Genomic DNA, 15,399 nt, shown 5'->3' on the forward strand with positions numbered 1-15,399 from the left:
TCAAGTGCTGGACAGAGTGTCCTGCACACAGCAAGTGCATGATAAATGTTGGATGTTATAATGATGAGGCCAGCAATGCAAGGACCAGTGAGCAGGACAACTTTTCAAAACAGCTGTCCTAAGGAAACCTGTGAGTAAGCCACTTTCCCAGACCAAGGGTTCCCGGGGAATTGCTAGTGATGTTGCTGCCTGGGGTAACAGGAAAGAACAGAGGCAATTATACAGCGTGCAACAAAAATAATTTCATTTCTAATGCCTTTCCCCTGCTGGGCCACTCAGAACCCAAACAATAACAACAGGCAGGGGTGGAAACGAGAAGGGCAGGCACATTTTGAAGGGGCCCAATGACAAACAGACAAGCTCCAGGACTCACTTCGTCTCACAGACATCTGTAGGGGAGAGTCCTTGGGACTGCAGCTGCAATTCTGTGCTGAGTGGCAGCTCCCTGGAAGGCAGGATTGCCCAGGGGCCTGTTGATGGGGCCTCTTGGGGCTGAGTCAGCCTGACTTCACTTTTCATCCTCTGTCTGGGAGCAGGCTGACATCACTCAGAGGGCTCCAGGGAAAGTCAGGGGTCCTCCCTTCCTCCTTTCTCATCCCTGCAGACAGCAAAGACTTCCCACATCTCCTCCCGGGAAAAGTAAAAAATTTTGCAGTTACTAGCAGATTACAACAAAAATTACCCAATGTGCATTAAGGTGGTGGCTGTATTCAGTGCATATTTAACATCAGCCTATTTTGGCAGCCCCTGTGAGCACTTCTTCACTCCCACCTTTATGTACTGCCCCATACTCTTCCAATTGTCCCCAGCAGCCTCTAGGTATCTGAATTCCAGCAATATAGCAGCACAGCCTCTCTAACCAGGGGAGGAGGGAGTCCCCAGTCCCCAGTGAGTCATCTCTGCTCCTCTCTGTGTACTGGAGCCAGCAGGGCCCTTGACTCCTCTGCAGAGAAACATTCCCATGTCTCCTAGGGAGAGAAGAGAGTGCACTCTCCCAGGGGCATCCTGGCTCCTGAGGGTGTTGGTTTAACCCATTTATCAGATTGAAGTGAAAGGGAGAAGATGACAGACAGAAAATATGTAGTCCAGAGGACAAGTTTCTCTCCTTTCTGTGGACCCAAACAGAAGCAACCCAAGTGGTTGAGTCTTATAGTTGCAATTCTCCTCCAGCCCATCTACTGATACCATAATCAAACTATTTTCCAAGCCTATGCATTTAGATAATATGATTCTATTGTTTAAAAAAATAAGAAAGAAAGCTTCAATTTCACTGGTAATGGGGACAGGTGAGAGGCAGGGGTATATTAAAACTGGGATTCTAACAGTATTAAATGAGCTAAAAAGGATAGAGATAATATCAGCCCACCACCCAGAATTGGTAAATAAGCAATTGGTACATGCTTTGTGGCTCCATTATGTATCATGAAGAGCTGGAGGATACATAAGCCCAAAGTCAACCTGATGTCCTCCCACTACCACAAGATGACTTCCTGTGGGTGGGAGGAGGGAAAATGGTGCTGGAGTTCAACTAAGTAAAAGGCCATATAGAAGAGGCTACCTGCTGAGAAGCTGAGCCAAGCTGTGCCCTTTCTATTGCCTGTGGTTTTCAAGCATTTCCTATACACAGGATGTTCCCCTGCTAAGCAAAGTGCCTGGGAGGATGGAGAAGCTTTGGTTGCTGAGTCCAATCCTGGAACCCAGAAACTAGAAACTTGGCACCACTCTATTTTGAGAGAACTTCAATAGCAGGAGAGAGACTAAGTATTTCTGGGCAGCTGCCCTGCTTGTAGACAGGGGCATCCAGGATGGATCTCTGGGGAGCCCAAATAATCTAAGGATCTAAAGCCTTCTAAACAATGTCTTAGAAAAAATACAAATAATAGAACCACCCTTCTGAGTTCTTTTCAAGACTTCATATCTTAGGTTACTGAGACCTGCTGATTCTGGGAGATACTGCAAATATGGTACGGGGTCCTGGCATTATAAAATCTCAACTTTGATTCTTCACTCCCATCCTAGGAACTGAAACACCTTCACAGCTGGAAATTCATAGATATTAAACTACAAAAGGAAGGAAAACCAGAGGGTGATAGGACAGAAAGGAAGAGCTACTGGAAAGGCAGACTTAGCTCAAGGAGTTCTCATAATCCCACCACATCACGCCCACCACATGTGGTTTGTGGGTACTTGTTTACCCAGAGAATGGTGACATCAGACAAGTCTGGCTTCTGCAGGTCAATATTAGGAGTATCTGAAGTCCTATTTCTGATGAGACCCTGAGTTTCTCTACTTTCTTTGGTAAAAGAGGAGAAACAGAGTATTTCTTTCATTTTCAGGTTCTTCTACATTGTTCTCATGATTACAATTGCATATTTTGGACAAAAATAATCCAACTTTCCAGGTGAAGATAGAAGACTGACTAGCTCATAAACATCATCACCAGCTGATTCACCCCTACATGCCTCTTAGTATATGGAACACAAAAATCAAATCAATACAGTCAATATGTCACTGCTAGGAGGGCATCAGCGGCTACCAGCCTTGGGGAGCATGAAGAGCTACTTCGCTGAAATAATCACTCCTTGGCATTTAAGGAGCACTTGTGTTAGCAGAGCACAGTGCATGCATAGTGAAAGACCATAACTCACCCAGGAGGGAAGGAAAGCAGGGCCAACACATGGAGTTGGCCCCCAAAGAGGGGGAGTTAGTATTTATGAAAGCCCACTTGATGCCATATTGGGGATCCCTAGAGAGGCCCAAAATCAGTTTTTGTAGGAAGAAAAGTCTGGCAGGATCCTGTGAGAGAGGAAATTGTCATAACCTTTATTGCAGCAAAGAGATTTTTTTGTTTTGTTTCTTGGTGGATGATACTTCCACCAACAGTCACATACTTGAAGAATTTAACATGTATAATTTCAGAAGACAATGAGATAAATTGGAGGTCTTAATTTAAAAATGTCCACAATCTCCTTGTAAGGAGTCTGAACTTTAAATATAAGCTCCAGGACCTTTAATAGAGATTCTTGTTCAGCATTTCTTTGAGAAAGAAGCAAAGATATGCTTTTTAAACCAGATTCTCCCATGATGATTCAGATACAGAGAGTTCATTCCTAACACCCCCTCCTCCCCCAAGAAATGCTGCACTGACCTCTACAACAGATCAGCATCTCTCCATTTTTCAGGCATCTTTCATTCTTGGGTTGTACAAGGAGAGTGGAAGGAGCTCAGAACACTCTTTTAAAAACCAATACTGGGATTTCAAAATGGTCCTCATTTGGCTCTAGGGCTAACCCTCCCAAACCTCTTCCCTGTCAGATGTTTGAGTTCAGATTATAGTATCAAAACCCCTGAGAAACAAATGTGCTGTTAATTTTGAAAACTAAGCAGGGAAGTCCAAGGCAGAGGCTGAGACCCAGCAAACCGGCTTGCTGCTTCTCTTGAAATTGATCCCATTCAACAAGGTCTCTCTCTCTCTGCCTACCCTCATTAAACAGCAGCACACAGGGAAAGATGAAAAGAATGCTTCTTTTTCAAGTGGTCCTAATGCTGCAGAATGAATCAGGGATAAGCACAAATATTTGCATCTGAAAGAGGGGGGAATCTCTGAGCATCTAGTTCCCTGGAGAGAAGCAAGGATTAGCCTGAAAGGTTTGTAACCTGGTCAACATCCAGAAATAGACGGATCTGCAGAAGCTGAAGAGTGATCCACAAAGTGCCTTTTGCCTCACCCAACCTCAGAAACCCCAGGACAAAAAGTAGCGTGGTGCCATATGGGCCAAAAGTGACTTGCTCACACAGCTTTCCTGTGGCAGAGAGAAAGAGCCTGTCCCTGCGGAGCTGCAATGCTGTGACTTGTGTCCATGGTGAAGAAGCCTGTTATGTGGATGCACAGGCACCCTCTTACCTCTGCTCCTCAACAGAAACTGCTCACAGGCTGCCCGCTGCAGACAGGGATGGGGATGTGCTCTGTCTGGCGTTTAAAGCTGACTCCTACCTCGTACACAGTCCTAAAGGGGCTCTCGGTTCTTTTCAGAGTTGGACAGTAACCCTTCGTCACTGTCCTCACCATCACCCACATTCCCAAATCGAGATGGGTCTGGAATCCCAGTCTTCTCACCCGAATCTCAAACGGAGAAAAGGCAAATAAGAATGAAAATTCAGAACCACGGACAGCGGCAAACCCAGGAGTGGTATAACTGATACCCGCCTCTCCCTCAGTTTCTGCCCTTTGAAACTGAAGTCTCAGGTTGCACCAATACCAAGTTGCCAAAAACAATCCTTCCTCCTCTGGGGGCCGTGGGAAACTGGCTACGTGCCCTGGGGCCGGAGTTCTGGTGCCAGGAAAAAAAGTCCCCTCCCAAGAAGCTCTCGGAGGGGCTCACTCTGGTAGCACCCGCGAGTGCCCAGGGGCACGCATTCTCTCCCGGGCGGCGCAAAGGATACCAAGAAAGGGGGAGAGGGGATGGCAGCCGCCGGGTTCCGGACCTCCACCGTGCAAGCTGTCGGACCGAGACTGTGGATAACCCGACCTAGGCTGGCTGCTCCAGGTAGTCAGCGCCAGAGTGGCCAAACTTCTAGTCCGGACCGCGCAGCTCTCGGAGCTCCGTCTCCTCTCCCTTAGCCCTGCCTCGACCCCGGTCGTCAGTCGCTCCATCTAAATGGGCTTACCTTCAAGCCATAGGGCGCCCGGGGGCAGAGACTGCACCGGCTGCTCGAGGCTTCCAGCTCCCGCCGCATCCACGCGCGGCCGCCCCTCCCGCAGTAGCCGTCCGGGGCCGCCGCTCTGCTCGGCGGCCCCTTGGTCCCGGCCCCGCCGCGCCGTTCAGAGCCCCTGCGGGCAGCCGCTCGGTCGGCTCTGGCCCACGGGAAGCAGTGGACCGGCCGCGGCGGGGCGGGGTGGGACGGGGCGGGGCCGGCAGCCGGGCGGGTGGGCAGGAGCCCTGCTCTCGGCCGAGGCGCGGAGGCGGCCAGCTCTGGCACTGAGGCTGGACAGCTCCGCGGCGCCGGAGCCCCGGGAGTGCGGGAGGGGAGGGGGTGGGGCCGCCCTGGCCACGAGGCGCCCCAGGGCCCCGCCCCTGGGACAGGCCCCACCCCACAGCCCCGCAAGCGTAGGTGCCTGTTCGGCGCACCAGAGCTTCAGGTATCGGAGAGTACTTGCGGGATTCCGCAATGCCTGGCTTTGAGGCGGGAACTGAGCTCTCTGAGTTGGAAGCGAGAGCCGAGCCCACGGAGCTCCTCCTACACTTTCTAAGTAACGCACTGTATATCCAAGGCTACCTTGGGCAAAGCGGTCTCCATGCCTACTTTAACGCTGTCTTCCTTGGAGGGGTCAGAGACTAGGGGTTGGGAAAGAGCCATTCGTGAGGAGGAGGTGTCTGGAAAGATTCAGGATAGGTTTTCTGACCTCAGGTCTGGAAATCTCTGTAGCCAGTTCCGTTGCTTGACTTTTGCAGAGTAAAAGCCTGGTAGGAGATGGAAATGCAAAAGAAGGCCTAGGGATTCCAGTTCACCTTTGACTCCAAACAGGTGTGTGTGGCCAGGAGGAGGAAGAGAAAAAGAAGTGGTTCTCTGTTGCATGCCCTGCCCAAGGTCATTTGGGCTGCAGAGGAATTTTCTTGCCCCCCCCCCCTGTTTTCTTCCTCTCTCCTTTTCTTTCCATTTTCAGCAATTTGTTGCCGGCTGTCCTCCCTCTGCTGAGTTCTGTGTCAGATTCAGCCGTCACAAAGAGAAATAAAGCCAGGCTCCTGTTCCCACAACTGCCAATTCAAAGAGGAGATCTCCAGAGAAACATCTGCAGCTTAAAAGAGGCCCCTTGGAGGATTAAAAAGAAAAAATACAAGATCTCCCAGGAGCTGGTCATGGAAGGAATAATGCAAGTTCCCAAAGAGGAGTAATGGAACAGCAATCCAAGCAGAGGGAGCATCATAAACAAAGGACTGTGTGTGGCAGGAGTCAACCCTGCACGACTAGAATTGAGCCACTCTGGGCCACAACAGACTAAATTTCCTCCACTGGCCACACAATTATAGAAAATTAGGGTTGGAAAGGACCTTGGCATTGATCTAATCCTTCTTCACTTCAGAGGGAGCTGAGGCCCAGAGAAAATGAGAGCCCTTCAAAATACCACAGAGATCCCACAATGGAGCAGCCCCTGTCTCCTGATACAAAAAGCCAGCAATTCTCTCAAATATGGCCAGCTATGGAAGCATTTGGGAAAAGTGGAGAAGCTGTGAGTGGGCACAATGCACCCTTCCCCTGCATATGCCTTTGGCACTACTATCATGAATTGTCCCTTATTCCCCTGTAGGCTTGATAGGGTGGTATTACAACAATCACATCTTAACATTTTTGTCATACTTGCTTTTAAAGCAAACATTATAGACATATTTGAAACCCCAGTGTTTTCCTTATTTACTCTTGGGCCATTCATTCCAAGATTTAATCCATTTAAGGAAGAATTAAATCCAGCACCCCTATGTAAATTTCAGTAATGAGACAGAGTAGTCCTAGAGGACCTAGGTTGGTGTCCTATGTTACCTATCAGTGGTGTGACTTTGGTTGAATCACTAACCTCTTTCAGTCTCAGCATTCCTATCATTAAATTGGGGCTAATAATATCTGTCTTTCCAAGCGCCTTGAGGATAATAGATGAGGATTTGTTAGACAAACTATGATATAGGCAATCTCTGACTGCTCCAGAGTGGAGAGATTATCTTTGCTTGATCAGGAGGCAGAGGCAGGAGCCAGATGACCTCCATGGGGATGCACCAACACAAGGACATGTAGTTCTGTGCTGCCTTTTTTACCCCAATCTTGCACGGCTGAGTGGATTTCATGCTGGCTGTGAGTGAGACGGATGGATCTTTTAGTTTTCAATTAGCAAACGCCTTGCTCTTTAAACAAGCTGCATGGCAAACAGATGCACTGAGTGATTGATGACAGGGAACATCTGCAGCCAAGCAGTGGCTGCACCAGAGGCTCCCAGCTTCCCAGGCTGTCAGGTCCCTCTGGAGGTCATTTGGTGCCTCCCCTGCCTCCAGGCAGAACTGTACCTAGTCCAAGTAGGCCAAGTGGGGGCAGGATGTCCCTTTCCTGATAGCTTTCCTGGAACTTCTTATTGGGAAGTTCTACCATTTTTCTGAACTCCTTATTGGGAAGTTCTACCTGATGTTAGGAAGACCTAAACTTTAATTTACTTCTACTTTTTTTATTGTTGAAAATGGTTAACAAATGGATAATAATGGATATTAGGGGTGACTTAGTCCATTTGGGTTGCTATAACAAAATACCATAATGGAGGCTGAGAAGTCCAAGATCAGGGTACCAGCAGGTAAGGTGTCTGGTGTGGGCCTGCTTCCTGATTTATAGATGATAGCTTCTAACTGTCCTCACATGGTAAAAGGGGCAAAGAAGTTCTCTTGGGCTTCTTTTGTAAGAACACTAATCCCATTCATGAAAATACCAGTCTCATGACCTAGTCACCTCCAAGGCCCCACCTCATCATACCACTACCTTGGAGGTTAGGATTTCAACATATGATTTCAGACCTTAGCAGGGGTAGAAGAGGGATTGGGGCAGGTGGAGGTTCTGTTGGTTTTTGCAATAAAGACACAAAGGACTGAGCAAACAGAAAATAAAAGAGAGCAAGGTTTCCCTCCCTTGCTAATAGAACTGCCTTCCAAGGAAGAAAATTAAGTCAGCTGGGGCTCAGAAAGGAGGTCTCTTGGATTCTGAGACACCTGCAGAAAGACACAGATTGTCACAGCCCTCTTTCTGAAAATTATTCTATAGAAAATAAAGCAAGTGCCCTCATCTGAGAGGTCATGAGACAGAGCAAGGTCCATAGCAACAGTGGGATCATAGAGGACTTTGTTCATGCCCAAGTTGCACAGCCTCAAAAGTTCAGAGTGCTATGAGGTTCATTGTCCTCAACTGTACATGGAGATAGAGATCCACACTATGGGAAGATTATGTGGAGGGAATGATAACTGATATATCTCACAGGATGTTTTCTTTGCTAACAGATAACTACAGCTAGAGGAAAGGCCATCCATCGCCCCCCATCCACATGAAGCTGCAGCTCTGTTTCTTAACCTGCTTTGTAGAGAATAACTGCAATCTTATTTTCCAGCTATGGAATTTTTTTCCTTTCTCCTCTTTCTTTGTCCTTTGTCATTTTGTTCTTACGCCATTTGCACATGACTCTGGGAACACTGGGGGGTAATCCATCTGGGTCAGAGGAAGAGTAGGGTGAAAGGAAAATGAACTTGACCTTTTTGTGCTTGCTTATATCTCTCAAAGTGCAGAAGCCTTTAAAAAGGGGCAGAGTTCTTGGTTACTGATGCTGCTGAGAGAGCCACAGCCCCAGGACAGAAAATCCAGTGAAGGGGCTGGCTTAGGCTGCCCCCCCCCCCCCCCCCGCAAGAAAGGCGGGGAAGGAGAGAGGTTTAGGGCACTGTCCCTATCCAACACAGGAAAACAGAAAATTACCTGAGAATTTTGACAGCTGAATGTGTAATTCGCCCTTAGAGAATGATCTCCTCACAGGAAGTCTCTAACAGGCCTTTCCACCTCAGTGTGAAATGGACATTTCTAGATGTTCTTTGTATCCTCCTATTTTGAAGACATAAAGAATAGAGGTGTGATCTCTTTTAAGAAATTCTACTATGCAGTTCTTCATGGTTACAAAGGAGATAATTGATTATCCAAACTTATTTAATTTGCCTAATAGGAAAAGGTCATAAGATATACACCCTATAATTTTACAACTATGTTCATAGTAGCATTATTTACAGTAGCCAAAGGGTGTAAACAACCCAAGGAGCTATTTACATGCATAAATAAAATATGCTATACACAGATGATGGGATATTATTCAGCCTTAAAAAGAAGGAAATTATCACATGTGCTACCAATGAAGACATTATGGTAGGTAAAATAAGCCAGTCACAAAATGACAGATGTTGTATGATTCCACTTATGGGAGGCATCTGGAGAAGTCAATCCATAGAGATGGGTGAACGGGGTGTTGCCAGAGGCTGGAGGCAAGAACAAATGGGAAGCTATGTAGTGGGCCTGGGGTTTCAGTTCCGGAAGATGAATAAACTCTAGAAATGAATGATGGTGATGGCCCATGACAGTGGCAATGTATATAATGTCACAGAACTATACACTTCAAAATGGTTAAAATAGTGACTATTAAAATACATTTTTATATCTTTTAACACAATAAAAAACATATACACTGTGTTTCAGTGGACACAGCAGTGACCACACACAGAGAGGAACACAAAATAAGACATCTTAGAAATGACCAGGTAAGTAGGTGGGAAAGTGATGGTGTTGTCCAGGCAACAATCAAGTCACATACAACTTCTGAAATTGTGTATTTAGAGAAGTATAACCACCTGGAGTTCTTAGGCACCTCCCACAGACAACAAAGCACTTTCTCAGATGTGATCTCATTATACACAGATGATGGGACATTATTCAGCCTTAAAAAGAAGGAAATTATCATTGAGATGTCTGGTATGTCATGAAGGTGGGAGTGCACCAGGAAGGCTGCGAAAGGGGTCCCCTTCTGGAGAATGGAGGCAGTCAGTGAAACCAGGATGGTGGTCTTTGTGATGGTCAATGAATGCAATGACCACAGCCACTGGGTCCTGAATGAGGTTGTACAGTTCAGAGAACCTCAGTTGTGCAGAATAGCTCCCTCCCTGCTTTCTTTGGTGAGAGTAATAAGGAGCAGAGGTATTCTTAGTCTATAAACTAACCAGCCATATTTGGGATTCTGTTCCTTACAACTTACTCCCCACTTGTGTTCCCTGACTCAGGACAACAGCATCCAGCTTTTTTATGGCCTCTCTTCCTCCAACTCAATCAGGGTAGAGTCGGGGAGCACACATGTGAGAAACAAATAGTTCTGGCAGTTTAAGAGGAAAAGGACTTCATTGAAAATATTGTAGTAACTCCCAGAATCACAGGAAAGACTGAAGATTCAGGTTTGTAAAACAGGCAGGAACAAAAAAGATAAGACATGGGTTTTCAACCAAAACCAAGTCTAGGCAGTAGTCCTGTTAGAGCTTAGCTATTGTAGCTGAAAACAGGGCACCAGATGGCATCTCCACCACTACGGGCATAGGACACTGGCATCCTCCTGGAACTCTGTTATTCTGCTCTTAAACACTGAAAGTTGTGGCTACTGGTGCTACCCCCAGAATAGATTCTCTGCTGTCCCTGCATTTCAGATTTATTAACTTCCGAGTGGCAATCTGAGTCAGTTGTCTTTCATTTGTTGAGCTGGGTCCTCTTCAGAGGGATGAGGGCTCTGCCTGCCTGCTACCAAGAACCACCCATCGAGGGGTTCTCCAGCACAGGAATAGAACAAAGGCTGATATGGAGCCAAACAGAACAACAATCCACCACATCCAAATCCAAAGGAAACAAAAACACGGAGCCCTGCCCATTCTATTTTCTGAATGCCATACAAATCCTTCCACTCTCTCCACCTCCTGCTGCCCCTACTCTAATCCAGGCCATCATCCTCTCTCATGCAGATTATTAAAAAGCCTTCTACCTGCTCTCCGCCTCCAGCCCATTTTCTACACTGCATAAGAATGCTGTTTCTAAAACATAAATCTGATCATGTCACCCTGCTTTAAACCCTTCAAAGTCTTTCCTGTTGCCTTTGAGATAAATTCGAATCTTGCTAATGCTAAAATGAATTGGAAGTTTGCCGCATCAGTTCTTACCTCTCTCCAGCATCTCACTGGTTCTTTTCTTCTCTGCAGAATCTCACTATACTATACTGCTGAGGCTGGTCTTCAACTCCCAGACTTAACCTCCCATCAGCACACTGTCTGGCTCACTGGTAGTTTTTCCTGTAAGGGAATGAATCAGTGAATGAAGTAATGAGATTGGAAAAGATGGCAGAGAAAGTCTACTCCAGTTTCTCCAGTGTTAGTCCTTGGATTGAATGCAAGTGGGAAACTAAAAGAAAAATACATATTTGGGTACCCAATACTACATCTACTAGATCACAATTTAAAAGGCACCAGATTCAGGTTTCATATTTCAAAAAAGACAACCAGTATTTTTTTTTTTTTTTTCACAAGTTCAAAGCTGGTTTTATTTTTTTTTAATTGGTCGTTCATAACATTACATAGTTCTTAATACATCATATTACACGGTTTGATTCAAGTGGATTATGAACTCCCCCTTTTACCCCGTATACAAATTGCTGTATCACATCAGTTACCCTTCCATTGATTGACATATTGCCTTTCTAGTGTCTGATGTATTCTGCTGTCTGTCCTATTCTCTACTATCCCCCCTCCCCTCCCCTTCCCTCCCCTCCCCCCCTCCCCTTTTCTCTCTCTACCCCTTTTACTGTAAATCATTTCTTCCATTTGTATTATCTTGTCTTACCCCTCCATTCCTCTTATATGACATTTTGTATAACCCTGAGGATCGCCTTCCATTTCCATGCACTTTCCCTTCTCACTCCCTTTCCCTCCCACCTCTCATCCCTGTTTAATGTAAATATTCTTCTCAAGCTCTTCGTCCCTACCCTGTCCTTGTTAACTCCCCTTATATCAAAGGAGTCATTTGGTATTTGTTTTTTAAAGATTGACTAGCTTCACTTAGCATAATCTGCTCTAATGCCATCCATTTCCCTCCAAATTCTATGATTTTGTCATTTTTTAATGCAGAATAATACTCCATTGTATATAAATGCCACATTTTTTTTATCCATTCATCTATTGAAGGGCATCTAGGCTGGTTCCACAGTCTTGCTATCGTGAATTGAGCTGCTATGAACATCGATGTAGCAGTGTCCCTGTAGCATGCTCTTGTTAGGGCTTTAGGGAATAGACCTAGAAGGGGAATAGCTGGGTCAAATGGTGGTTCCATTCCCAGCTTTCCGAGAAATCTCCATACTGCTTTCCAAATTGGCTGCACCAATTTGCAGTCCCACCAGCAATGAACAAGAGTGCCCTTTTCCCCGCATCCTCTCCAGCACTTATTGTTGTTTGACTTCCTAATGGCTGCCAGACTTACTGGAGTGAGATGGTATCTTAGGGTAGTTTTGATTTGCATTTCTCTGACTGCTAGCGATGGTGAGCATTTTTTCATGTACTTGTTGATTGATTGTATGTCCTCCTCTGAGAAGTGTCTGTTCAGGTCCTTGGCCCATTTATTGATTGGGTTATTTGTTATCTTATTGTCTAATTTTTTGAGTTCTTTGTATATTCTGGTTATTAGGGCTCTATCTGAAGTGTGTGGAGTAAAGATTTGTTCCCAGGATGTAGGCTCCCTGTTTATCTCTCTTATTGTTTCTTTTGCTGAGAAAAAACTTTTTAGTTTGAGTAAGTCCCATTTGTTGATTCTATTTGTTAACTCTAGCGCTATGGGTGTCCTATTGAGGAATTTGGAGCCCGATCCCACAGCGTGTAGATCATAACCAACTTTTTCTTCTATCAGATGCCGTGTCTCTGATTTAATATCAAGCTCCTTGATCCATTTTGAGTTAACTTTTGTGCACGGCGAGAGATAGGGATTCAGATTCATTTTGGTGCAAATGGATTTCCAGTTTTCCCAGCACCATTTGTTGAAGATGCTATCCTTCCTCCATTGCATGCTTTTAGCCCCTTTATCAAATATAAGATAGTTGTAGTTTTGTGGATTGGTTACTGTGTCCTCTATTCTGTACCATTGGTCCACCCGCCTGTTTTGGTACCAGTACCATGCTGTTTTTGTTACTATTGCTCTGTAGTATAGTTTGAAGTCTGGTATCGCTATACCGCCTGATTCACACTTCCTGCTTAGTATTGTTTTTGCTATTCTGGGTCTTTTATTATTCCATATGAATTTCATGATTCTTTTATCTATTTCTACAAGATATGCTGTTGGGATTTTGATTGGCATTGCATTGAACTTATAGAGAACTTTTGGTAATATCGCCATTTTGATGATGTTAGTTCTGCCTATCCATGAGCAGGGTATATTTTTCCATCTTCTAAGGTCTTCTTCTATGTCTTTCTTTAGGGTTTTGTAATTTTCATTGTATAAATCTTTCACCTCTTTTGTTAGGTTGATTCCCAAGTATTTTATTTTTTGGGGGGATATTGTGAATGGAGTAGTTGTCCTCATTTCCGTTTCAGAGGATTTGTCGCTGATATACAGGAATGCCTTTGATTTATGTGTGTTGATCTTATATCCTGCCACTTTGCTGAATTCATTTATTAGCTCTAATAGCTTCTTTGTAGACCCTTTTGGGTCTGCTAGGTATAGAATCATATCATCTGCAAATAGTGATAATTTAAGTTCTTCTTTTCCTATTTTTATGCCTTTAATTTCTTTCGTCTGCCTAATTGCTCTGGCCAGTGTTTCGAGGACTATGTTGAACAGAAGTGGTGAGAGAGGGCATCCCTGTCTTGTACCAGATCTTAGAGGGAATGCCTTCAATTTTTCTCCATTCAGAATGATGCTGGCCTGTGGCTTGTCATAGATTGCTTTTACAATGTTGAGGTATGATCCTGTTATCCCCAATTTTTCTAGCGTTTTGAACATAAAGGGATGCTGTACTTTGTCGAATGCTTTTTCTGCATCTATTGAGATGATCATATGGTTCTTATTTTTAAGTCTGTTGATGTGGTGAATAACATTTATTGATTTCCGTATATTAAACCAGCCTTGCATCCCAGGGATGAATCCTACTTGATCATGATGTATAATTTTTTTGATATGTATTTGAATCCGATTCGCCAGAATTTTATTGAGGATTTTTGCGTCAAGGTTCATTAGAGATATTGGTCTGTAGTTTTCCTTCTTTGACGTGTCTTTGTCTGGTTTCGGAATCAGGGTGATGTTGGCCTCGTAGAATGAATTTGGAAGTTCTCCCTCTTTTTCTATTTCCTGAAATAGCTTGAAAAGTATTGGTGTTAGTTCCTCTTTAAAGGTTTTGTAAAACTCTGCTGTATACCCATCCGGTCCTGGGCTTTTCTTAGTTGGTAGTCTTTTGATGGTTTCTTCTATTTCCTCTATTGTTATTGGTCTGTTTAGGTTGTCTATATCCTCCTGGCTCAATCTGGGCAGATCATAGGACTCAAGGAATTTATCTATGCCTTCACTATCTTCTATTTTATTGGAGTATAAGGATTCAAAGTAATTTCTGATTATCTTCTGTATTTCTGAAGTGTCTGTTGTGATATTGCCTTTTTCATCCCGTATGCTAGTAATTTGGGTTCTCTCTCTTCTTCTCTTCGTTAGCATGGCTAAGGGTCTGTCAATTTTATTTATTTTTTCAAAGAACCAGCTTTTAGTTTTGTCAGTTTTTTCAATTGTTTCTTTTGTTTCAATTTCATTAATTTCAGCTCTGATTTTAATTATTTCTTGCCTTCTACTTCTTTTGCTGTTGTTTTGCTCTTCTTTTTCTAGGATTTTGAGATGAAGTATGAGATCATTTATTTGTTGGTTTTTTCTTTTTTTGAGGAATGAACTCCAAGCAATGAATTTTCCTCTTAGAACTGCTTTCAATGTGTCCCATAGATTCCGATATGTTGTGTCTGTGTTTTCATTTAACTCTAGGAATTTTTTAATTTCCTCCTTGATGTCTTCTAAAACCCATTGATCACTCAGCAAGCTATTGTTCATTCTCCAGGTGATGCTTGATTTTTCCTTTCTTCTTTTATCATTGATTTTCAGTTTCATTCCATTATGATCAGATAAGATGCATGGTATTATCTCTACCCCTTTGTATTGTCTAAGAGTTGCCCTGTGACATAGTATATGGTCTATTTTTGAGAAGGTTCCATGTGCTGCTGAGAAAAAAGTGTAGCTACTTGATGTTGGGTGGTATAGTCTATATATGTCAATTAAGTCTAGGTTGTTAATTGTGTTATTGAGTTCTATAGTTTCCTTATTTAACTTTTGTTTGGAAGATCTGTCCAGTGGTGAGAGAGGTGTGTTGAAGTCTCCCATGATTATTGTATGTTGGTCTATTAGACTCTTGAACTTGAGAAGAGTTTGCTTGATGAACACAGCTGCACCATTATTTGGGGCATATATATTTATGATTGTTATGTCTTGTTGGTGTATGGTTCCCTTGAGCAGTATGAAGTGTCCTTCTATATCCCTTTTGATTAGCTTTGGCTTGAAATCTATTTTATTAGATATGAGTATGGACACTCCTGCTTGTTTCCGCGGTCCATATGAGTGATATGATTTTTCCCAACCTTTCACCTTCAGTCTATGTATATCTTTTCCTATCAAATGCGTCTCCTGTAGACAGCATATTGTTGGGTCTTGTTTTTTGATCCATTCTACTAGCCTGTGTCTCTTAATTGGTGAGTTTAAGCCATTAACATTTAGGGTTATTATTGAGATATGGTTTGTTCT

This window comes from Urocitellus parryii, chromosome 4, assembly GCF_045843805.1.
Source record: "Urocitellus parryii isolate mUroPar1 chromosome 4, mUroPar1.hap1, whole genome shotgun sequence".
In the NCBI taxonomy this organism is placed as follows: Eukaryota; Metazoa; Chordata; class Mammalia; order Rodentia; family Sciuridae; genus Urocitellus; species Urocitellus parryii.